This window comes from Asparagus officinalis, chromosome 3, assembly GCF_001876935.1.
Source record: "Asparagus officinalis chromosome 3, Aspof.V1, whole genome shotgun sequence".
NCBI lineage: Eukaryota > Viridiplantae > Streptophyta > Magnoliopsida > Asparagales > Asparagaceae > Asparagus > Asparagus officinalis.
In genome coordinates this window covers 70,883,244-70,891,474 of record NC_033796.1, presented here as the reverse complement: position 1 = coordinate 70,891,474, position 8,231 = coordinate 70,883,244, and positions in this window count along the sequence as shown.

Here is an 8,231-nt window from a genome sequence, read left to right as displayed (position 1 = left end):
GCGCAGAGAGAAGACGTGCTCTGCCCTTACTGCGCGTCCAGCGGTCGACCGATACGGTCGACCGCGAGGCAGACAGAATCCAGATCTGAATTCTGACAGCTTCTAAACCTGTACCCCTTTCTCCATGACAAAACTCAACATATGAATGGGTCATATAGCAGTAAATCACTAAATCTAAATCTTTAAAATTTCACCAAGATCTCATATATGAATATACACATAATTTAAGCAAAAACATAGGTGTAGAAAAGCAAAAGAACAGGTTTTTATTTCTTTCGTATGCTAAAATGTTTTCAGATCTAGATCTTGTTGATAAAAGTCCTTTGATGAGCTTTTAAAGTTTGAAAGCATGATTCTCATAACATGTACCATATAGATCTACTATCTCTACAAGAAAATACGATTTTTTAGCCCAATAAATTCAATAAAAACTCAAACTTTGCATGAAAACAAAAGGGGGTGGAGTTGGGCGAAAAGTTACTCGTCTCTGGTGAGAAATGAATCCCTAGATCTGCAGGAGGTTGATCCCCTTCGCTGAAATCCAACAATCCCGCTGAAAATCCTCAAGAACTCCTCCCAAATCACCAAGCAAGGAGAATTAGGGTTTTAGGGAAGAGAGGGGGGCTAGGGTTTTGGTTTCAGATCTGAGAGAGGCTCTCTCGGGCACATTAGCTTATATACCAACTCACAAACCCGACCCGAAACCCTTTTGCACCCGAACTCAGAAAACAGCCTGACCGCTGTGCGGTCGACCGATGCGGTCGACCGCGCAGCAGAAAAATGCCTGTATATATATATATATATATGTATATATATGATTATTTATCATAAGAGAATTATTCACTATTAATAATTCACATATATTTATTATAGCAAATTTCGGGGTTTTACACCAAGCTAATTTGCACATGAAGCTTGATCTTGGATCTTGACTTGACTTGTATTTGCTCTATTTACAATATAGCTCTTGAATCATTCAACCTAGGTTAATCAATCAAAACCAAACACTAGAAAACACGTTATAAATTTTTTGTTAAATCATCAAAACAAGATTAGAGTGTAGGCTCATGGATATGAGTCCTAACAATCTCTCCTTTTTTAATAATAACAAACAATTTTTCATTTGATATATAAAAGTGATAAAAAACAAAATCACAAAATTAGTATGATACTCACAAATTTCTCCTCCTTTGGCAACATCAAAATGGGGGAAACGATAAATTAAAGAGCTTAAGCTCCCCCAATCTATAAGCATGGGTGAGTATAAACATAAATAGGTAATTCTCCCCGTATTTAAAGGCCACATAGAATAGAAATGAATGAATATGGTCAAGAGAAACAATATGTATATGTACATTTTCTGCATAATAATTAGATATACGTGCATGATATAAGAGAGCAAATGTAAACACCCAACCACACAAACATGTGATAAGAAGAACATAAGTGTTTACAACGATACATCGTTTAACACCAACTTGAACCGCATACATTGTTCAAAGGCCAAATCACATAGTTTAACACACAACAACCCAAATTAACTATTTTGGCATCTCCAAAATAAGTGCTCAACATAAAATGGTTAAAATCATCAAATTTGACATATCTTCTAGGAAAAGGTTTTAGTTGACATGTAAAACAATATTTCACAATTAAGGATGAATCTCTATGATATTTTTCATAAAATTTATAATTTGTTGCGGGAAGAGGAGTACGAGAGGATGAAGGTTGTTCTCTACCAGTTCTAATATGTTTAGGATGAGCTCTATGCATAGTGATGATAATACAGTCTAAACATAAGAACAACCCTAAAGCACAGATCTAGATCACAATGACAAACCCTAAAATGCAACCTGAGAGCTCTAAAGAAAGGAACAAAGGATATGAGAGGATTATTCCTAGCAAGAAGGGAACCAAGAGTCCTTAGGAGCTCAAGATCAACACCAGTCGACTTGGGAGTTTGAAAGAGGAGAACCTGGACTGAGTCGACTAAAGAAATGAGAAGAACGGGAACATTTGGGGTTAGGGTTTGATCTATAGGGAAAAATCAAGGGTTGGGATCTGGTCAAAGAACAACTAAAATGCTAGGATTAAGTCCCAAAACAAAAACAGGTCGCAAGCGGGTCCAAAATAGGTCAGAAACAAAGACAAAAATCTGTCCAAACCCAAAAAACTGAGCCGGTTAGTCGACTTAAATTTTGAAAATAAGTTTTCTAGAAAATTTTGAACTACGATTTTAAAATCCTTAAAAGTTTATAAAAAATCATTTTTATTTTTATTAACTATTTCAAAACTATATTCTTTCAAATTATATATATATATATATATATATATATATCTGAAGATATACAACAAATTTTGATTTGAAAGAATTTGGTAAATTTTCATTTGAAACATGAACAAGAAAAAATTCATAATAAACAAAACAACAAAAAAAAATCAAAATATCAAACCAAATTCAAGTTTTTCGTGGTTGTGGATGAAGCTTGAACTTGTACTTGACTTGAAATGTAAAGCTTCATTCTGATATTCCTCCAACCTCTAAGATATCATCATTAAGCTCAATCCAACCAACCTCCAACAGGAGGATCTTTGTGTAGATTTCCTAACAAGCTAATACAAAACACTTGATAAACCGATGTTAGTAATTGTTTGTTAATCATCAAAACTAGATTAGATAGTAGGCTCATAAAAAAATCATTTTTATTTTTATTAACTATTTCAAAACTATATTCTTTCAAATTATATATATATATATATATATATATATATCTGAAGATATACAACAAATTTTGATTTGAAAGAATTTGGTAAATTTTCATTTGAAACATGAACAAGAAAAAATTCATAATAAACAAAACAACAAAAAAAAATCAAAATATCAAACCAAATTCAAGTTTTTCGTGGTTGTGGATGAAGCTTGAACTTGTACTTGACTTGAAATGTAAAGCTTCATTCTGATATTCCTCCAACCTCTAAGATATCATCATTAAGCTCAATCCAACCAACCTCCAACAGGAGGATCTTTGTGTAGATTTCCTAACAAGCTAATACAAAACACTTGATAAACCGATGTTAGTAATTGTTTGTTAATCATCAAAACTAGATTAGATAGTAGGCTCATAAACATGAGACTTAACAGGGAAGTGTCAGTCTCGAGGTTCGAGTTCGATTCAAGTTGCATCCACATCTTGATGTATAGGGCACAGTCTGGTATGAAGAGCTGATGAGTTCTCATAGTAACCAACTATTCCGTCTTAGGAGGTTGTGCTAGAGAGACTGCTAGTGCCGCCAGTTCATCTGCGTAATTGTTTTGGAGGCGCAGGATGTACTTGATGAAGAAGTCTTCTAATGATTTCGTCATCTCAACAACCGCTTTATGATATAGAATCAAGTCTTAATTCTTGACTTTATATTCTCCTCGAACTTAATAGATTATCAGTTAGGAATCACCAAAGTCTTCAAGGTACTCCACCCCCAGCTCTTTGGCAAAACTGAGTCTAATAAGAAGCGCATTATATTCGGCCACATTATTAGCGTATGGCCCGATCAGTGAATAGGCTCGAGGTATCACATGTTTCTCTGGGGAAACTAGGATAACTCTGACTCCTGAAGTTATCTTTGAACGTCCAGGAGTGTTTGCCACATGAGTAACTTGGGACGCACCGTCAAAATGTAGCTGCCACACCTATTGATGAGAGGTAATATTGACTTTGTGAGTTTCATTCGGCAAATCTTCATATAGTTCAGCTTTATCTTTTATAGGGTGAACCGCTAGAAGATCACAAATTGTCTGCCCTTTGACCGACTTTTGTTGTTTAAAGTGAATATCGTACTGTGATAGAAGCAAAGCCCATCTCGCTAACCGCCATTTCATAGAAGTCGGTTATGTCATGAACTCCTGAATTGGATTATCATTGGAAATGACATAAATTGTTTGTCCAACCAAATAGTATTGCATCTTTTGAATTACAAACATCAGGGCAAGGCACTCCTTCTCAATCATCGGATATCAAGATTCAACACCTACTAATGTTCTGCTAAAATAATAAACTACCTTCTTGTGACCATTATCATTGTCTTGTGCTAGTAGAGCACTTAACGAGCGGTCCATCACCTTAATGTAAATCAGGAATGGTTTTCCTAACTTCAGTGCGACGAGGATAGGAGGATTTGATAGGTGTGCCTTAATGTCTTCGAATGCTTTCTGACAAGCATCGTCCCAAACGAATAACACACCTTTCTTTGTGAGCTTGGAGAATAGTTAACATTTTTCTACAAATTTCAAGATGAATCAGCGGATGTACGCTAATCATCCTTGTAACTCTCTGAGTTCTTTGAGATTTCTTAGAGGTTACAATTCGTGGATCATTTTTACCTTATCGGGATCAATGTGGATACCTTTTATGGTGACAACGAATCTGAGGAACTTGCCACTGGACATTCCCATGAAAGACTTGGTAGGATTCATCTTTAATTGATGACTTTGCATGGGATCAAACGTAGTCCTCAAGTCTTTAATGTGGTCATTTTTGCTACGGTTTTTAACGACCAAATCATCAACATAGCATTCGACGGTTTTCCAGAGATGTTCTTAGAAAATCTTCATCAAGGCTCGTTGATATGTAGCACCCATAGTCTTTAGACCGAAGGCCATGATTGTGTAGCAGAAGATATCAAGTGGTGTTGTGAATGAGGTGTGATTTTCATTGTCTGGATACATTTTAATTTGGTTATACTCTGAGAATCCATCTATGAATGACATTCTTTCAAACCCACATGTGTTGTCTATGATGACATCTACGATAGGAAGAGGGAAGTCATCTTCTAGGCAGACGGTATTCAGATATCTGAAATCAATGCAGATTTTGATTTTCTCATTCTTTTTAAGGACCGGAATAATATTCGCCACCTAATCCGGATGTTGCTCTTCTCTGATGATGCCTGAGTTAATTAACTTTTTGACCTCAACTTCAATTGACTCCATCATCTATGAACGAAACCATCTTTGTTATTGCTTGACAAGTTTGGCATCCAGCTTGATGTTGAGTCGGTGGATACCCATATTTGGATCGAGTCCTGGCATGTCTTCATAGTTCCATGCAAAGACATCAATATATTCTCTGATGAGGGCAATCAACTCTTCTTTTTCTTCTAGTGGGAGACTGTCGCTGATGAATATGAGTTTGGATTTGCTTCATTGCCCATATTTACTTTAGCCACATTGTCCTTAGTAGGAGGTTCTTTTTGCTCGAATCTGTCGCCATATTGGATTTTTAAATGATGGATCCAAGGACCTTCCCAGACTGGCAACTGATCATCTTCCACCGATGTTGTAGGGTCAACAGTGAGCATGTTTGACATCAGGCCTTTGAACATTTCTCCAATGCTGAATTTAGAGTTCCACATTGAAGAATCTGATGAATGTCCACCATTATTTTGATCAGACAAATGGTTGCTGAGCTGCTAACAACACTCATCGGAAGACAAAGAACTATAGCCTAGAGCCCTCCTTTGCTCATAATAGTTGTCGGTCTTTCCCTTTGGTAGATAAGAAGGCCGGGGTGGAACCTGAGTACCTCGACCAAAGTGAAGACTTTCTCCAAGAGTGAGATTGTATCCCCACTTATTCATATAGTAATGTGCTTGTGGGCTATATCTGAGAAAATGCTGACTAGGTTCTTCATCATCGCTAAAGGTCTCCCAAAAGAGATTTGGTGGAAGAAATGACTCTACCTTTTTGAAGACTATCTCCTTCTTACCCCCTGCCTTTGCAAAAAGGACGAAAGTTGTCCTAGATGAGTCTTGGAAATGCTTCTTCATTATGCAAGATGATTGAAGTGGTACATGTACATCAAGGTTCCTGTACAATCCCTGCATTATATCATCAATACAAGGTAGGTCCTCTAAATCATTGATGCGGCATAATTATGTACCAAAATTGCAAGTGCACAATTTATCAAGTTATAGTATTTAAGATATCGATCCCACGAGGAAGGTGATTTTAAGAGATTATTAGATATGGTTCTTATGTTTTGTGCGTGACAATTAGGAATAAAGAATAAGTGTGATTGTATGAGTGGTTGTTTTGATTTATATGCAAGAGATAATAAATTGAATTTTAGAGAAGAAAGAATCAAAGAATAAATGAAATCACAAGGCAAGAAATATGAATTAATAAAATCAAGAAATAAAACTAAGAATGAAAAGAAAATTTAAGAAAGTTAAGATGAAGGATTCAAAAGAGGTAAGAAATCTAGAATATAATCAACTAATCAATTTCAATTACAAAATATAAACTATTCTCTTTTTATCATATTTCAACTTAGATTTATTAAGCATAGATTATCAAACCATTTAAGGAAAGTGTAACCTATCAAATTATCATCTAAGTCAAAATTACTATTCATGATAAGAATAACAACATGATAATAATCCTAGAATTCATAAGCATAACCTATCAAACCATTTAAGATAAGCATAGATTATGAAATTCTTCTTCTACCGATTAGTTCTCTAGTTGATTATCCTAACATGAACATTTTAAGTACAAGAGAATAATTCATACAATATAAAGGAAATTAGACTAGTTTCATATAATTCTAAACTTCCTATAAGAATTAAATTCACATCTTAAGAAATAAAAAACAAGAAAAAGAAGCTTACAAAATTTTCACACCCTAACCCCTCACTCTCTACCTCTATTTATAGTAAACATCAGTGAATGAGAGCCATTGGATTAAAATCTTATCCAAAAACAACAAATTTTAGCCTTAGATTCGTAACAAACTGTCCAGCGTATCGATGCAGGCATCGATACTGGCATCGATACAGGCATCGATGCAGGCATCGATGTCGCCATCGATGCAGGCATCGATGCCTGCCCTTCTCCTTTTGCTGTCCGCAGCTTCTTCTTGTTGTTTGCTTTTGGACTTGGATTTTGGGCTTTTGCTTGGGCTTTTGGGCTTCTTGATTTCTTCATGTATTTATTTTGGGCTTTGGCATTTCTTGGGCTTTTCTTCTTTTTCTTAGCTTGGGCTTTTGGATAATTTGGAAATTGATTTTCCAATTGGCTTCATTTCTTCATTTAATCATGGGCTTTTTGTTGAGAGATGGGAATTTGAGATTTATTCTTCATTAACCTGCAATTAAAAGATAAAAACAATTATTAGTGGTATATTTATTCATATAAAATAGATAATGAGGGTATAAAATTATAATAAAATGTGATTATCAAATACCCCCACACCTAAACTTTTGCTAGTCCTCTAGCAAAGAAAATAAAAAGAAAATCCTAACTCACTTTCGCAGGAATCGCGGTTGTATTTAGCGCATACAACAAGCCTTTAAACCCCTAGGTTACCCTAGTGGACGAGTTGTAGTCTCGTGAGGGTTTGCAGTGAATATACCCACAAAATTCGGTCAACTTGCCAAGTTAAATAAGTCAGTAAATAACAGATTTTTCTTGATATATTTAAACATTCTAATTGAAGCTAGTTAATAATCAAGAAAACGTTTTTATATATAACTCCAATGTAAATCCCTTAAAAAAAAATTTCATTATAGCAATACAAAACCAAGTCAAATCTTAGAAATTTAATTAAAAAGTTTTGAAAAGAACATGCCAACTCTTTGTTTTAAATAACTTTCAAGTCTCTTGATCAAAAATTATTTTTCAAGACCATATATACAAAACAACAATATATAAAAACAATTGTTAGTGTTATATATATGTATATTTTTTCCACTCTCTAATTCTTGGTGATTGTTTTCTATTTTAACGGGCTTTTTAAGTGACCATTTAACGAGTTTTGGGCCAATGAATCCCAACCCAATTGGGCTTAGGTCATTAAGTATAGAGATACTCATTGGGCTTAATTGCTTAGTCAACTTAGGCTTTATAAGATAGAATCACCTTGAATTTAAGAGTTTTTTTTTTTGGTGGTGCCCATTTTTTGCACTCTTCTTTTATAAGGTTATTATTATTATTATTATTATTTAAATATATATATGTGTAAGTATATATAGTCTTTAAAAAAATTGTGTAAATCAAGATAACTTGAAAAAAATATTTTCAACTCTAAGTTAAGCATGCAAAAATTTCATTATTTTTAATTAAAAATCTAAGGTAAGACTTAAGTAAAGTATACTAGTTGAAAAAAAATCATTTTTTTAGGAATTTTGTTTGGAGTTATCATAAAAGGTGAACTTGAATATGTCACTAACTAAGA